This window comes from Cucumis sativus, chromosome 5 (genome assembly GCF_000004075.3).
Source record: "Cucumis sativus cultivar 9930 chromosome 5, Cucumber_9930_V3, whole genome shotgun sequence".
In the NCBI taxonomy this organism is placed as follows: Eukaryota; Viridiplantae; Streptophyta; class Magnoliopsida; order Cucurbitales; family Cucurbitaceae; genus Cucumis; species Cucumis sativus.
The window spans coordinates 8533790-8552763 of record NC_026659.2 but is presented as its reverse complement, the minus strand read 5'-3'; the positions used below and the strand labels follow the sequence as shown (position 1 = coordinate 8552763).

The 18974-nt window shown below is 34.6% G+C and overlaps 1 long non-coding RNA gene across 1 annotated transcript; it reads right to left on the bottom strand.

Annotated features, from left to right (window-relative positions):
* Positions 1 to 11913: 11913 nt before the first annotated feature.
* On the bottom strand, positions 11914 to 18407 carry LOC116404075. Its single transcript, XR_004217015.1, has 2 exons — positions 18275 to 18407; positions 11914 to 12321 (listed from the first exon to the last, which is right to left on the bottom strand). It is a non-coding gene; the product is annotated as an uncharacterized LOC116404075 (long non-coding RNA).
* Positions 18408 to 18974: the final 567 nt, after the last annotated feature.

Sequence of the window (18974 nt, the reverse complement as noted above, 5' to 3'; positions counted from 1 at the left end):
GTTCAAGGACCAAGAAGATGGGGGAGACAGCCCCAAGTTGTGTCCAAAATAAAAAAACCCATTGAGGAGGTTGTAAACCCACTCCAAATGGAGAATGAAAACCATAAGGTAGATGACGAGACACATCTTTTCTCAATGCTAAAGCCTTCCTCGCAGAATGTGAAAATGAAGGAGCTAGTGAGCGAAACAGACTAAGAAAATGTTAAAGAAGATTATATTTTCTAGTTCGTGGATCAAATGCATTTGAAAACCAATGGAGAGAGGATTTGAAAATATAATCCAATGCCAGAGTAACCTTCAGGAAATGAAATTGTGGAGTCAGAAGCAAATAAGCGACTTAGAATTAAAAATAGACAATGCAAATGCATCCACTAAGGCATAGTTAAGTCAACAAATTGAGATAATAATGGACCTCATAATGAAAAGGGAAGAGTTCCAGTTGCAATTTCTTAGAGTCAGCGAGCAAAATGAGGCTCTAAGAGATAAAGTGGAAAGGCAGATTGGTATGGTTGTGGTATTGGTAGAAAGGTGTGATACACAATTTACTGCTTTATTAAGATATTAACATTGTTAGTGTATACCACAATTCCAACACCTCAGGTTCCACTGAACTTATCCCATCCCCTCTCGCGTTTTGATCCGGTGTTGCAAGCAAGGATGAATATACAACCACCATAACCACAAACAGAACCATCTCCACAACAACCTCCTCCTCTACTGTCGCAATCTTAAAAGGGGAAATGTTTAGTTTTTTATGTACTTAATCTTTTGTAAATTCTAAAGTTTTTCTTATGTAAATTTTATTTCTTTGTACTTATGCCTTTTACAATGCAAGTACATATTTTGACGCAATTCTTTCACGTTTAGTTTTTCTTGTCGCAAGTACGGCTCTCTGCATCTTAGCACTTCAATTTATGGTTGTGTTTCAATGATAACTTCAATGAAATAATTTATGTAAAATAAGATTTCATTTGTTATCTAGAGTTTAACTTGTTAAGGAAACGTACTAAGGAAACAGTTCTATACTTTATTAGGAGAGCAAGCTTTACCTTAAATCTCTTTTGAATTTTTTTTTTCTGCAACGTAATCTTATCATTCATTTTTAGCAATGAGGTCATCGTTAATCTCTAAATTTGGAGGTGTTAGGTTTTGCGCATGGGCTAAAGCTTTTGAAACTTTTTTAAATCCTAATAAGGCATTCCAAAATACGGTGTTTTAACAAAAAATTAAAGCAATGCCAAAATGTGAAAAATTTGAAAATTTTTGTATTCCTTTATTATGAAATAACAACTCCTATGTTGTCTTCTCTTGCAAAAACAAGAGGCATAGCTGCAAAAGTAAAAATTTAGAGAGTTGTGTAATAAGAGGCGATAAGAGTTATAGTTGAGGAGATGAACGAACTCATAGAGTACCTATGATTTCTCACTCAACCCAAACTGCAAGTGTATAAGTAAATCAAAAGCATTCTTTTGCCAAATAAAAGGATTCATAACTCTTTAGAAATTTTAGCCATTTCTAATTATGAAAACAAGAGTTCTTGTGGGGAATGAACAAAGGTATTTTAAGTATTAAGCTTGCTGCGTTTTGAACTTAGAACTTTCTTCATAGTGAAAAGTACTTGATGATAGTAAACCCTGGATGGCTAATAAAACTTGATCGCATTTTGGGAAGTTTAGAAATGCAAGGAGGAATGTGAGTCTTTGAGGAAGATTGTGCTTAGGGACAAGAATAATGTGGAGTGATGCTTGAGGAAAAACATTATTTTAAATTTTGGAGTATGATAATTTGTAAAAATATAAGTTACTATAACTTTTTAGATAGAATGATGAAACCAAAATGTAAGAGAAGTGTATCAAAATGCGTAGATTATGCTGTAAATGCATAACTATTTGGAAAAATACTTTACATAAGTGTTATGCTTGCTTTATTATATTTTTAGTGTCTAAACGCAAGATTAATAATAAAAGAAGAAGCTGGTGAATCTTAGAAGAACTCGCGGATAAGACGAGGCAAAAAGACCATATCAGAGACGATAAGAGATTCGCTGGAAGACAAAATTGGTAGATGAAGGTGATTTGACTTGACAACAAAAGCAACTTTCGGCGCTGATGTGTTCAGAAGATTAGATTTTTCGCCTAAATCCATCTATAAAAGAGTTGCATCTGATAGAACTAAGTCATGCACAGCGGAAAAAGAATCGAATTTCTACCCTAATTGCCATAATTAACATGTAACCATAAACTAATCAAATTAGAGTTTTAAGAAGTATTACCTTTGAAGCTTTCAAAAGGTTTGATGTCTTCTTACCAATTCTACCCGAGACCACCACTAGTACTCAACTGCTATCCTCTAGACAAAGAACCGGGTTGTGGGACCCAATTTTGGTGTAGAAAGTAATGGAGATAAAATGAGATTGGAAGCTTTCTTTTTTCTTTTGTTGAGATGATGAAAATGATAAAAGAGGCAAAAGTCCTTCAACATTTGAAAACATCTCTATTTATAGCCTAATTACATGCAAAAATGCATGCAATTCAATTGCCAAATCTCAAACACCTAATATTCCACTAACAATTAGTGGAACTTAGTGGGCTAGGTGTCTATATCTCATATAGCCACATATCCCACTAAGAGTTAGTGGGATTATCCAACAAAATGTTGGATTTTCCCACTAACTTAGTCCAAGGGTAAAATGGTCATTAGATTTTTCTAGTCAAAAGTCAAACTTTGACTTTTCTAAGTCAAAAGTCAATATTTTGACTTTTTACCATTTTGTCCGTCTTGACTAATTCCAACCTCCCGAGCATGAATCCGCATTCATTTTTCCAAAATTCAAATCACATTTGAATATAAGGCCGGTCAAAGTTTGACTTTTCAAAGTCAAAAGTCAACATTTTGACTTTTTACTATTTTTGACCAATTCCGAGCTTCTTAGTATGAATCCGCATTCATACTTATAGTATGTAAAACATAAAGCTCTATTTCTAATTAGAAGACCGACGATTATATCACTGTATATGTCGGTTTTCCTTTCTTCTCCCTATTCGAACAATTCGACTTATTTCATCACACTGTTCTAAGTTTAATCCATATGAGCTAGCAGAGGAACCTAATGGACCTATAGATCATGGGCTCCAACGATTCAAGATTAACTAGCTAAACTCTTTTAAACCGAGTTAATCAACATTCGTTAACTAACGGGTCATTCCACTAAAGTCCCGTAGTTGCACTCCCCTCACTATAGATATATTTGTGTCCATTTGATAAAACCATAATCAGTAAGTTAATCCTTCACAGGTTGCTCGTAACCTTGGCTGGGTCAAAATACCGTTTTACCCCCAAGATTACATCTTGCTCCTTAAGTCCCACTAATCCACTATTGAACAATTGGTTTAAGGTTCAACCTATAAACTTAATCCCTCTCGGGCCAATGAGAGGGTGGGGCCCCTTGTTCAAGACTTGGATTCAGTGCTTAAGAGAGCAACCTATCTACTAACCCTAAAGCGGGTAGGAGTGAATTCCATCTTGTACCCTATGTTCCCAGCTATCCACCCGATCTTACCCTGAAATGGGAGGCTTATTGGGCCAACGCTGATGAGCTGCCCTCACCTATGCAGATCTAAGGATAATCTCGTATGAACAGGAGTTCATAGTTAACTCAGGATTAAGACTAAGTTACCTAGGTCATCAATAATTGAGATAGTCAGTTTTAAACAGTAAACGGTGTTATAACGTAAAAATGACTAATTCATGGTTCAGTCTTATGTAAACATTTTACATAGGATGCCCCCACTTTCATGTCTCTACATGAACGATTAGGATCACATCGTTTGTACTACAAAGTGGGCCGCATCCATAGTCTCTCAAAATAAGGCGTCCAACCTTTATTTCATATACTATAGACTATTTAGGCTATATACTCGAACTTGATCCACGTTTATGTTTACACATAAAGTTCAAGTTTATTCAAAAAATAGCCTTGGAACTTTGATTTATTGGATTTAAGATTATAATATTTAATTTCTCAATAACAACTTTATTGAATAGAATATGATTTACAAACTACGAGTTTTAGGACAAAAAATTCCAACAAACTCCCACTTGGACTAAAATTCCTAGTGGTATGAGAGATGTGGTGTGAGAGAATATATATGAAACTAGGGCACATGGCCAATAAGTCTCCCACTTGTCCTAGTTTACAAACATCGTACACCTAAACTGTGTAGGTGACCCTCAAACACTTTAGCTATGAGGGCTTTTGTAAAATGATGAGCTTCCATTGTGGAATCAGCTATACAAGTTTGCTTTATGCTTCTCCAAACTACTGCTCCTCCATTTAGAGTAAATACTGATCCTGATGTAGACTTTCTAACATCTTTATCAGTTTGGAAATCTGAATCAGTGTATCCAGTAAGGATCAGATCCTTTGTACGATACATGAGCATGTAGAATGTTTTTAACGGCTGTCCAGTGATCACGTCCATGATTGGATTGATACCTACTGACCATCCCTACTGAGTAGCAAATGTCAGGTCTAGTACATAACATTGCATACATTAAACTTCCAACAGCGGAAGCATAGGGAATATTTCTCATATCCTCAACTTCTTGAGGTGTCTTAGGACATTGTTCCTTTGACAAATGAATTCCATATCTGTACGGCAGCAGACCCTTTTTGGAATTCTGCATTTTATATCTAGACAACATTTTGTCTATGTAAGATGCTTGAGACATGGCTAGTGTTTTGTTCTTACGGTTTTGAACAATTTGGATTCCGAGAACGTATTGTGCATCTCCCAGATCTTTCATTTGAAATTGCATAGCTAGCCATTTCTTGATATCAGTAAGATATCCTAGTCATTTCCAATAAGTAGAATATCATCTACATATAAGACTAAAAAATGCTATAATGGAATTGACGACCTTTTGTAAACACAAGGCTCGTCAACATTTTGTTCAAAGCCATAAGATTTTGATCGCAATATCAAATCTTATATTCCAGGATCTAGAAGCTTGTTTTAATCCATAAATGGATTTTTTAAGCTTACAAACCTTTTGTTCTTGATCTTGTTTTATAAACCCCTCTGGTTGAGACATATAGATGCTCTCTTCAAGATTACCGTTCAAAAAAAAAAAAAACTGTCTTGACATTCATCTGCCAAATTTCATAATCATAAAAAGTGGCGATGGATAAGAGTATTCTAATAGACTTTAACATGGCAACGGGAGAGAAAGTTTCCTCTAGTCTACTCCCTCTCTCTAGGTATAACCCTTTGCCACAAGTCGAGCCTTAAAAGTCTGTACTTTACCGGCATGGTCTCGTTTTCTCTTGTAGATCCATTTACAACCAATAGGTTTTACGTCATTTGGTTGATCTACTAGAGTCTAGAAAGAATTAAAGTACATAGACTCCATTTCGAGGTCCATGGCTTTGATCCATTGGTCACGATCTACATCTTTCATTGCCTGTTTATAGGTTAATGGATCCTCTATGTCATCGTCAGGTATGACGACTTGAGTTTCAATTAAACCCAAATAGCGATCAGGCTGATGAACAACCCTCCCACTACGTCGAGGCTCTCTCAACTGTTGAGAAGGATGTGATTGACCAGATTTCCTAGTCTTATCAACTACTTTAGTGGATGAACTAGGTTTTATCTATAGCACTTTTGGAAATTTCTTTAAATACTAGTTTACTACGAGGTTGATGATCCCTGATGTGGTATTTTATTTTCTTGAGGATCATAAAACAAACCACCTCTTGATTCTTTTGGATAACCTATAAAAAAGCATAATTTTGAACGATGTTCCAATTTTTTTTGGATTTTGTACCAACACATGTGCTGGACAACCCCAAATTTTAAAATGACGTAAACTGCCTTTACGCCCTTTCCATAGCTCATAAGGTGTTTCTGAAACACTTTTAGAGGGAACATTATTCAAAATATAAGCAGCTGTTTCTAAAGCATATCCCCAAAAAGAATCTGACATCTGAGAAAAACTCATCATAGAGCGAACCATGTCTAACAAGGTCCAGTTTCTTCTTTCTGATACACCGTTCTGTTGAGGTGTACTAGGTGCAGAGAGTTGTGACTGGATTCCATTTTCTATTAAATAGTCTCGGAATCGTAAGTCCATATACTCTCCACCTCGATCTGATCGAAGTATTTTTATTGTTTTACCTAATTCGTTTTCTACTTCAGCCTTATATTCTTTGAACTTTTCAAGACTATTAGACTTATGATGTATTAGGTAAATATGACCATACCTTGAATAATCATCAATGAAGCTAATGAAATATTCATATCCACCTCGAGTTTTGACATTCATTGGTCCACAAAGGTCCGAATGTACGAGCTCTAAGGGTCCTTTGGCTCTTAGACCTTTTCCAGTAAAAGATCTCTTGGTCATTTTTCCTTCAAGACAAGATTCACAAGGAGGTAAAGAGTTATCTTCTAACGGACTTAGAAGCCCACTTTTAACCAATCTCCCAATCCTATTGAGATTTATGTGACCAAGTCTTAAGTGCCATAAATAGGCATTAGAAGAAACTTTTTGTCTTTTATTCTGAGTTTTCAACTGCTCTGAATATTTCAGTATTTAAGACAAAATTTGCTCTAGTTGGTCTTAACTTATATAAGTTGTCTTCAAGTATAGCAGAACAAACTAGAATACCTTTATAGAAAACGAACGCTTCATTAATTTCAAAAGATATTCTATACATTTGTTCCAAAATACAAGAGATAGATATTAAATTTCTTTTCATTTGAGGTACATATAAGACATTCTTAAGTATGACATATCTATCTCTAAAAAACAACTTTAAAACTCCCACTACTGAAGCTGAGACCATCTCTCCTGTTCCAACCTTGAGAGTGATCTCACCTTCTGAAAGCTTTTTCCAAGAACTATTTTCCTGAAATGAGAAGCAAATATGGTTAGTGGCTCCTGAATCTAGTATCCAGGTAGAATTTTCATATTCCACTAAACATGTTTCTACAACTAGTAAATCATATTTACCTTGTGTTTCCTTCTCTGCCTTTTTTTCTGCAAGGTATTTTTGGCAGTTTCTTAACCAGTGCCCGTTTTGGCCACAATGGTAACACTTACCTTTTTCTGCAGCTTTCTTACCCTTGTTCTGTTTGGGAGTCTTTCCCTTTCCCTTCTTTTTTATTTGAGCATTAGGTTTTGAGGGTCCAGCTTTGGTTTTAGAGGACGATCCTCTTATAAATTTTCTTTTTGTGGTAGCAACATTTGCTTCCACTTGTTTTCCTTTACCCATAGTTAGGTTTTGGAATCGCTGGAGTTCATTCAGAAGGGTTGTCAAGTTAAATTCTATCTTGTTCAAAGACGCATTCGTTTGGAATGGAATGAAGCTCTTCGGAAGAGACTCTAAGATAAAACTAACTTGATTAACCTCTTCGATGGGACCACCATTCACTTCAGCGATGTTGAAGTGCATCATCATGTCCAGAACATGTTCTCTAACAGAGGTCCCTTCCTTCATACGCTTAGTGTAAATGTATTTGACTGCCTCGTGTCTTAAGGACCATTCTGGTTGCCCAAACATTCCCCTTAATGAATCCATAATCTCTTTAGCCGTGGCTAAGGATTCATGTTTCTTTGCCAATATATCAGAGCATGCTTTATTTTTACCCAATTGCATGTGGTGGGTTCATATTTATTAGATAAATTTTGGTTTGAACTAAAATGGATATATTATGATTTTGGCTCTAGATTAAGTGTTTTTGTTCTAATTATTGTAATTAGCCTTGTTAATGGCTTATTTTTATTGTTGCAAAGTGTTTGTAATTTTTAAAAAAAAATAAAAAAAGTCATTAGAGTTGAAGCTAGGCTGTAATTGGTTCAACCGGGTGAGAGAATTGAAAAAAATGAAGAAAAGAAGGTCACAGACCCGAAAACCCGGTTTTGACCCGCTTCGCGACCCGCACGCGCCCGCATGCCCGCGCGCCCTCCTGCGCCCGCGCGCCCTCCTGCGCCCGCGCGCCCTCCTGCGCCCGCGCGCCCTCCTGCGCCCGCGCGCCCTCTTGCGCCCGCGCGCCCGCATGCGCCGCGCGCCCGCGCGCCCGCCTTCGCCCGCGCGCCTGCCTTCGCACGACCCGTGTGCGCCTGGGCCGGTTCAAGCCAATAAATTTGGTTTTTGGGCCGGTTCAAGCGGTTCGGTTGGTTTTTTAGCCGGTTCGAAATTTTTGGGAGTGGTTCTGTACTACACCAAATTAATTATGTAATAATTTAGCACTTAGCTTAATTTAGGAGCCAAAAATCAGTCCATTTTAGGGTGTTTTTTTTTATTTATGCATGTGATGTATGATTAAATTACTTTAAATTTGTATGTGCATTTTGAATGTCATATAGATTTAAAATCCCACCATAGGTTAACATGTTCATGCATTAAAATGTATGATATAAAGGTTATATTGTATTGTATGCATGTTAATTGATTAATATGGAAATTAATTAATATGATTAATTAATTATTTAATTAATTAAGTTATTCTTGATTAAATATGATTTAATCAAATTAATTAATTATTGTTTGATTTAATTTAATTAAATATGATTTAATTAAAGTTAAATAAATTAAAATCCATATTAATTGATTGTTTTTATTATATATTGATAAAATGATTGATTAAGTTTAAAAGTTTTTATAAGTGTTATAAAATAAATTAGACTTTTAAAATCAATAACAAAGATTAAATGCATGCTCACTTAGGTTAAACATATCTTCCATTTTTCATAGAAATAGGTCGATATCTTGTAAAACTGGTTACAAAAGGCTCACCTGGTTCAATCTTGTCAACAAGTCAGATAAGATGACTAAGGTTGGAGGTTCTTAAGTTGACGGTTTACGGAACACCTCCTACCTGGAGATCGTAATCAGTTCTTGAGCCTAGTTAACCTAGTTTTATGAGCATTCGTGAGAGGTGTGAAACCTTTTGAAAGCTTCAAAGGTAATACTTCTTAAAACTCTAATTTGATTAGTTTATGGTTACATGTTAATTATGGCAATTAGGGTAGAAATTCGATTCTTTTTCCGCTGTGCATGACTTAGTTCTATCATGTGGTAGCAGAGGAACCTAATGGACCTATAGATCATGGGCTCCAACGATTCAAGATTAACTAGCTAAACTCTTTTAAACCGAGTTAATCAACATTCGTTAACTAACGGGTCATTCCACTAAAGTCCCGTAGTTGCACTCCCCTCACTATAGATATATTTGTGTCCATTTGATAAAACCATAATCAGTAAGTTAATCCTTCACAGGTTGCTCGTAACCTTGGCTGGGTCAAAATACCGTTTTACCCCCAAGATTACATCTTGCTCCTTAAGTCCCACTAATCCACTATTGAACAATTGGTTTAAGGTTCAACCTATAAACTTAATCCCTCTCGGGCCAATGAGAGGGTGGGGCCCCTTGTTCAAGACTTGGATTCAGTGCTTAAGAGAGCAACCTATCTACTAACCCTAAAGCGGGTAGGAGTGAATTCCATCTTGTACCCTATGTTCCCAGCTATCCACCCGATCTTACCCTGAAATGGGAGGCTTATTGGGCCAACGTTGATGAGCTGCCCTCACCTATGCAGATCTAAGGATAATCTCGTATGAACAGGAGTTCATAGTTAACTCAGGATTAAGACTAAGTTACCTAGGTCATCAATAATTGAGATAGTCAGTTTTAAACAGTAAACGGTGTTATAACGTAAAAATGACTAATTCATGGTTCAGTCTTATGTAAACATTTTACATAGGATGCCCCCACTTTCATGTCTCTACATGAACGATTAGGATCACATCGTTTGTACTACAAAGTGGGCCGCATCCATAGTCTCTCAAAATAAGGCGTCCAACCTTTATTTCATATACTATAGACTATTTAGGCTATATACTCGAACTTGATCCACGTTTATGTTTACACATAAAGTTCAAGTTTATTCAAAAAATAGCCTTGGAACTTTGATTTATTGGATTTAAGATTATAATATTTAATTTCTCAATAACAACTTTATTGAATAGAATATGATTTACAAACTACGAGTTTTAGGACAAAAAATTCCAACAGCATCATCATCAAATAAAATGATGCCTGCATGGGCCAAAGAGGTCTGAATAGACCACTCGCTCATCTAAAGATATGGGTTGAGTCCTAGAGAGTTCGTGGGAAGGAGTAGCTTTTGCACCATTAGTAAAGTTCACTTCATATTCTCCGGTCAGATTGTAATTTGAAAACTTGTAGTTTGAATGAAGAAGATCTCATCCCCCATCTCTCTCTAACGTGTAACGTCATTTCTATTATTTCTATTTTTGTATTTCTTCACATTGTATGTTGTTCATATTGTACAGTGGTCGAAGGCTTACATTCTTTAATACAATGTCTACCTATACCTTTTTCAATCCATCCACATCTTTGTTGTTCACTTGTCCTTGTGTTATCCATACCTTAGGTTTGTGATAAGTTCTTGATAAGTAGTCTTACTTATAAACTATGGCGAGATAACTTCCATCATTTGTATCCGAATAGGAGAACAAGTGTGGGCATTAGGCGCCGAGAGGTTGTTGTTCTTAAACGCGAAATTCTATAAGTTCTTTAAGCAACCACTTTTAGATATAACTTGTTTAGTTAGGCCTAGTCATTTGGATCGCTGAAGGAGACCAAGTGTGGCATTTAATGACTTCAAGAGGAGCACTTCTTAACTGTAGAATAGCTAAGCAAGTTATACTGCGTCAAGACTTTCATATAGCTTAACCGCCCGGTAGCACTAGAGCTTCTTTCACCCCCTTCTTTAATACAAGTTAGTTCATCCACGCTTCAACCATCTCAACAATCCTCATTAAATTCTCTTACATTCTTTAGGTGTACAAAAGTAGGCATAACTTTTTGTACATTCTTTCATACTTTATAATCTATTCTTTTATACCGCATGATTGAAAAGTAGACCCTGGAACTAAGGTTTGATATCAATTCCCTATGTTAAACTCTAGATCACCTAGGAAAACCTGTTGTTTTGCTTACACTTGGATAAGAAATAGGAAAACTTATACAACGAGGACTTATATGTGATAGAGGAAATTGGGAGCATTTTGCATGCAATGATCATATCCAATTGCATGATGAAAAGATCCATGAAGAACATTTTGCATGCAATGATGCTGAGAATCAATGACACATCATGTGGATTAAACTTAAAAGTATTATACCAACACAGGGAACAACACTATTTTCCATGCCGCTGAACCTTTGTTGTCTAGAATTAAGAGCCATCACTAAATCTGTGGAGTTGACCAACTAGGTCATATTGTAGGCATGGTTAAGTGGGATTGACTTGTACAAACTCAAAAACCAAACATATAAACATACAAACAAACAAACTACAACCAAGCGAAATAGGTTAGGTTGTGCAGGATCAACTCTCAATAAGTGTTGATCTCACCAGCATTACGTAACATATTGTACTTTAAGTTTGAAAAACACTAAGCACCTATGTTGGTGTATTGCATGTGTATACTTAGTTCCCCATGATGTCTCATTGATTCGGGATCATTGCATGCAAAATGCTCTTCATGGATCATTGTCTCGAAACTCCTCATTGCACACGTTAACCATATCCTTGCTAGTTGTCCTCTGAGGTAGTTGGTGATATACACTAGTTAAGTGATGAAAGTAGCTCAGTTAACACGATAAGACTTATAAGCCAAGCTTCTTATCAAGAATCTATCATAAATCCAAAACTACAAATAACACAAGGAAAACTGAATAGTAGAGATGTGGATGGATTGAAAAGTGCATAAATATACATTGTAATAAAGAATGTAGGCCTTCAGCCACTATACAATATGAACAATTACAATGTAAAGAATTACAAAAATGGAAAGAATAGAGATGAAATTATAAGTTAGGGAAAGATGGGAAATGAGATCTTCTTTACTTAGACTACAAGCTTTTCACTCCATATACTGATTAGAGAAGATGGAGAAATGCTTTACAGACAATGAAAAGGCTCTTTCTTGCCACAACCTCTCTAGGACTCTACTCATTGCTTAAGGCGTATGGATGGTGGTCCATTCAGACGTCGCCCCTTTCATGGTAAGGATGAAGTTTCTTTTTATAAGCAAATTTAAATGCAAAATCTAATATTTTGAGTACATCAACACCGAAAGTTTCCTCTGTCGTTAAGTTACATCAACTCCATCTACCACTTTTGTCTTCTAGCGAATCTCTTCTCGTGTTCTTATGTGGTCTTCACGCCTCACCTTCACTCGAGTTCCTCTACAATTCATTAATTTCTTCTTTTGTTCATAATCTTGCATTTAGACACTAAAAATTAGGTAAAGCAGACATATTGCTTATGTAAAGTGTATTTCTAAATATTTATGCAATTATAACATAAGTAATGCATTTTGACACAGTTCCTATGCATTTTGGTCTCATGATTCTACTTAAAAGGCCATAATAGCATGTATTTTTACAAGTTATCAACTACCCATGCATGTTAGGGCAATAAATATTTTTCAATCAAATATCGAAACCGTTATAGAAATGGAGAGGAAGAATTAAAATTCACCCACTACTCATGCATTGAAGTTGAATGACAAAACTGTCATCAAATGAATACTAAAAACACTTATAATAAAAAATGGTTTAATGGACTATTTTTCTTTTCAAGTAAGAGCTTTTATATATATGAGATAGTGAAGTACCATCTTTACTGCATAATTAATTTGTTTGATTCCTTCTCTTGATCATTTAAGAAAGTTTTATTGTGTCTTCTTAGAGATTCAACTTTGAAGCAAAGTCTTTAGAAACTCAACGATGATTTGTCTTACAAGTCTTTAAAAGGATTGGATTTGAAATTCTAGTGCTTGAGTTTGCTTCAACATCTTAAATCATTTTCCACTCTCCAACAGAATTGTATTTCCCAAATCTTTAAAAAAAATTGGTGTCCATGATCTTTCAATCTTTTCTTGTTTACTATCCTAGAAAATAATGGGGTAAGACCTCTATTTATAAGAATTTTCCATGATCACATTCATATGGCCGTTGGGTTCCATTCCCTTGGATTTGGACTTTTGACAAATATCGTTCTTAGATCCAATCTTTTTATTTGTGCAATTAAATTTTTTGTTAACTGATCAATTGAATTGGACTTGGGGTCTATTGCTACAAGAATCTTTGATCGTCAATAAATGGAACAATAGTTGGATCGTCAAAATAGAAATATGCAAAACAAAAACTTGTTAACAGCTGAGTCGTGAAGCTCACTCTCCCTAAAATCTTTTACTGCTCTATCCTTGTTTGTGCAAGCAATTTAAAAAGTTTCCATGCCATCCTTAGGATAAACTAGCTACCAAATTTTGTATTCGATTAGGTTTGCACCAGAAATGATGGGCTAAATGAAACACCTTTTCAGATTCGTATGATATTGCTTAGCACTTCGAAACCTAGAAAATGCAAACTAACAAAAGGAAAAAATCAGTAAAGAGAAGATCAAATGCAATGAAGGAAAGAAAGAAAATTTTGTTATGTGATGAATGGAGGAGAGAAGCATAGGTTTTTATAGGATGGTGTGTCACAATAGTGGAAAATGAAACGTGCGATCTTTCGCAAAAAAAATTGTTCGTTCTATGTGTAATACATGGAGGAATGGCATTGAATGTGTAACATGAGAAGAATTTTCGTGTGAAGATTGGTTCGTTGGCAAAATAAAAAGTAAATAAAAATCAAAATATTTTTTTATTTTAACCGAATTAAAAAATAAAATATATTTTCTTTTTCAACTCATCTCACCACATTCGACTGGATAAACGACAACGACACATGTGTTTGTGAAAAGACCACCATACTGAAAGTTAAACTAACATCCTAGCAAAAGAGAATTAAACTAAAACACTCTAGATTTCATAAATTTAGAGGATTAAACATTTAAGAAAATTTGAGAAAATTGGGATTTTTGAACACATACCTTTGAAGCTCAAAATTCTCTTTCTAGTCTCAATGAAATTTGATAAAATTAAGTTGTGAACAACCACAAGAGTATTCTATATACTATCCTTTAGGCTTAGAACTTGATTGTGGGATTGAATTGGTGACCAATTTTGTAGTTTCTTTTATAGAGAAAAGAGTTTATGGACTCTTGTGAACCTTCTCCAAAATTCAGCAAGATTAATCCTTTTATTACCCAACTAATGTATGCATTATATAGTTAATATACATACAAATCAAGTTTGCATAGTAATTTGACACACACCATGCAATTAGATAGTGGATTATAGGTGGAAGAACAATCGAACAACACCATAATAAACACATAGCTTATTCATAAAAAATGGACTAATTCCACTAACTATGGAATTATCTACTAACCATGGTCAAAGTCATCATTTGACTTTCAAGAGTCAGAAGTCTACTGTTAGGCCCTGATTTGAAAAAAGGAAGTCCTAACGAAGATGATCCTTCCAGGAAAAGTTATTTCATATAAGTATAGGTATGGGATATCCTGTGAGAAAGGATACGAGAAGAGAAAATGTGACGTGAAGAAGAAATTCTTAAGTTTAAGATCTATTACGTGAAGGTAAGCAACGTGATAAGAATAGCTGGCGAGGAAGAAGCTTGTGCTGAATACCAGGAGTTAGATGTTTAGCGTAGTAAAGAGAGAAGAAGTACCTACGCCCAAGAGAATGAGGCGAGGAAGTAGGTGTCCTGTTGAAATTAATGACTTGAAAAATCGCTGAGGAAAGTAAATATCTATTACTTCTCAAGGAGAAAGAGAGTCATTCGATTAAAGAGTTTAGCTTTCCAAGAAGGTAAGATGTGCAACTCAAGGGAATGTCTAATTGAAGCTAATGTTTAGCCTATGTGTTGAGTTTGAGTTAGCTGCATGGTGTGATAAATTAGTAAGGAAACACGTGTAAAGTGTGGAATAAGTGACCCTTGGATTGTAAATAGGGCAAAAGACCAAAGAAAAAATAGAGCCTTTGTTCAGAAGTGTTAGATTTTCTAATGAAAGTGAAAAGGAAAAGTTTTGGATGCTAAATTACTAGTTGTGAGAACAGCTGGACGAGAAGCGAAATCCAAAAGCAGAGAAGGAAGGAGTTGAGGCTAAGTATTTTTGTAAGTGACTAAACAAGTTTTCAAAGTGATTTCTAAGTTGTTATTTATGGTTAAATATTTTCTATGCTTGAATACAAGTTATGAACAAATATCTGTTTTGAGTAGCTTTCATAAGCAAAGTATTTGTGAATCTTTCATCAGTGAAAGAAATGTTTTATGAATGATTTCCATAAATAGTTAATGTTGTGTTTACAACTTTGATATGTGAAAGGTATTTTATTGATGATTGCTTGGAAGTATTCTTTCGATTCTTATTGCATGATATTGTTACTACGTGATAATTTGGAAAGAAAGTAAGTGGAGAGTCAATCATCTTGTGACTGATTGTTATGATTTTATAACGTGAGAAGATGAGATTTATGGCAAGGAAATCCCAGGTAACTCATCTAACGCTAGTCGAATGTGAATTCAATATCTAAGCGAGGGGAGAATCTCATATCGAGGCAAGTTGTGTGTATTCTTGATGTTGGATGCTGGTGGAAATCTCAGGTAAGTCCCGTGATGCTGGTCAAGTGTGAATCCCAAATCTTGGCAAGGGAAGAATTCCAAGTTTAGACGAGGTTGTGATGAGGCACTGGTGGAAATCCCAGGTAATTTGCGTGATGCTAGTTGAATGTGAATTTTAGGTCCATGTGAGGGGAGAATCCCAAGTCTTAGTGATGAGCATGATTTGTGAGATGATTTAAGATAACTCTATTTACAGAGTTCTTCAGTGGGGTTTATTGACATGGGCTTGGTTGGTTCATGGACTTGACTCTTTAAATCCAAGAGATAGTTGTAAATTTAGCAATTAGATTCAAAATAATTAAGTATATAACAACATTTTAAATTTTTTGCAAAAATAACAAAATTTGTCAAATTCTATCAATGATATAAGTCTATCATCGATAGACTATGTTGTAGATATTGGTCTATCACCGATAGATCATACAAATTTTATCAGCGATACAAGTTTATCAATGATAGTTTTGTTATATTTGCAATTTTTTAAAAATTTTGCTATATCCTTAATTATTATTTCTAAAATGGTCATCAATTGCAATTTTCCTAAATCAAATTATATGAATTTGGGCTTATTAAAAAAAATTAAGTTTATTTTTAGGCTCAATTAGATTTTAGCACAAATAATAATATCAAATTAAACCAAATTAATTTATTCAATCGAATGACCATCATGAAAACACATGATGTTATCGGAATTCGTCCAAATTTATGTCTCAATTTTAATTGGAGACACATGTAAACTTTTAATTAGTCTTAAATTTATATATTTACAATTTTTTCGTTAATTTGATAAATGGCATGATAACTTATGATTGATCCAAAATTTATTGTTCAACCAATGCACCCTTTTTTAGATTTGAGTTCGACCCTTTGTAGTATATAATTGTCCCTAGCACTTGAAATCTCTGTTTGTAGTTTTGGACTTCTTCAATCATTTTTCAACTAGGACTCAAGTCATTTTTGGTAAGATTCATATGTGTTACTTTATTTAGATGAATCAACTATGACAATGCATATTAGGTTATAAGCCTTTGAAAATTTGTGACTTAATGAAAGGTTGTTGGTTGTAAGTTTAGACTAATTCAGATGACATTAGATTTATTGTAGATTTTGGACTAGTTTGGACCCTCCAAAGTAGACCCTGAACTCTCTCAATCTTTTAGACATTATAGCTGTATGTATATATTGATCAATGTATTTTGTTTTTTTTTCTTGCAAAGGATGATCAATGTAACTCATTGGAAGGTTACTTAGTTGAACAATCTCTCACTTTCTTTGTTGATTATCACCTAGTTTTTCTAATTGTTGAAAGTTCAATATATATAAAACCAATTAAGATTTTAATTTTTCTAAGGGCACGTAAAAAGAAAAATATTGATATTATTAAGTTGCACATGCAAAATAAAAAAAAATCATCGTTACATGAGATTAAAAATGAGAGACCGAAATTGAAGATAATTGCCTTTGAAATTTTTGTAATCTATAATGTCAGTTCTAAACCAAAATTAAAGATAACTGACATTAAAGACCTTTTATAACATAAAATGTATTAGTTTTAAACTGAAATAAAAGACTAGTTTTGTGCTAGCGAGTTTGTTTTACATTGGTAATTACTACTATATTCTTAAGTACCATAGATACTCTACTGAGTAATTTGTTTACGGTTCAACTACAGATCACGAAGTACTCCTACTAGAATAAGTGATAGCGTGATAGGTGAGGCCAAATTGTTCAAGTGTCAAGCCAGCATTCAAGGGATGTACTCATCCACTCTTCTTGTCATGAAATTACATTCTCATCTTCTTGTTGGAAAATTCAACTTCTTCTTCTTGTCATGAAATTACATTCTCATCTTCTTGTTGGCAAATCTTTAGTGTGTATAGTATTTTGCTTTACTTGAAATCTTATTTCCTAACGATGTTTTCCCAATTAAGTTGAAACATTATTGACAAATTAAAGTATTATGTAGAGGGTTGTCAAAATAGTTTCATATGATCAATCGTATAGATCTCAATTCAAAGTCAAAAGAGTTATTTTTCTAGTCAGTGTTATGAGTTTGGTGTACAATTTCTTTTATTTTATTCTATTACCGGATCGTCAAGATTTGTTGTTGCTAAATAATATTTTTTTTAATCTTTTTCGAAAGATCCCAGGAGATTCGGTATTTTTCAAAATTGTGCAAGATTTGTTGTTTCCCTTGCTTATGGCCTAGATTAAAGCTTCCAGATAATACTATATATATATGCATACAAGTCAGAAGTTGGTGTGATTTTTGGTGTGTTATTGTCAAGAGGAGATTGTGGTTTTAACAGTGAATCTGTCCTTAATAAACTTCATCTTTTTGATATATCGTGTTGAATACTTTGTAAATGTTTTAATGCACTAGAATGTGTGAGAAAATCTGTACGATTAGAGAGAGCCTAACTTGTTGAAAGAGTTCAATAGTGTCTCACCCAAGGGAAGCCTGTAAGTAGTTGTGACACGAGGTAGAAGCATGAAGTACTTGATATAGTCAAATCTGTAAGTTTTAACTTCTTGTCTAACTAGAGTTCAACTAAGGGTCACAGGGTAGTCTATAAATACTCTGTATCTTTCTTATATCACACACACACAATACACAACAAACATAAAGAAAATAATACCTTGCTCTCTCAAAGCACAGTGGACGTAGGCCTTGCTGAACCACTTAAAACATCGTGTGTTCATCTTCTTCCTCTCTTCATCTTTTCTTCATCTCTCCATCACTCAAAGAATAAACAAGAAGAAAACCAGAAAAAATGTGAAAGAAAGAACAAAAAGATTCTTGAAAGTTTCTTCTTCAATCATCTGTAAACATAGATCTACACACAAGTGAAACAAAGGAAAAAGTAAAACACAAGTAAGTACTAAGAGAGAACTCACCTCTTTATGCAACTAGGTGGCTTCTTTGTGTCCATACGAGGTATGATATTGAGAATTTTAGTGGTAAGGGAGATTTTACCTTATGAAAATCCAAGATCAAAGCCATAGTCGGCCAACAAAAGACATTGAAAGCCCTCATAGATCCAGAAAAGCTACCTAAAACATTGACTCAAGAAGACAAAGAAACTATGGAGAATGCAGCCTATGGTGCCATAGTTTTAAACCTAAGTGACAATGTTCTTAGAGAGGTCATTGGTGAAGAAACAACTTATGGAATGTGGACAATGTTGGATGAAATCTACAAGCCCAAAGATCTACCTAACCGTGCATACATAAGGGAGAGTTTCTTTATCTTCAAGATGGATGGCAAAAAATCTTTGACAAAAAATCTTGGAGAATTCAAGAAGCTGTCTTCAGATTTCAAAGAATTGGGAGACAAGA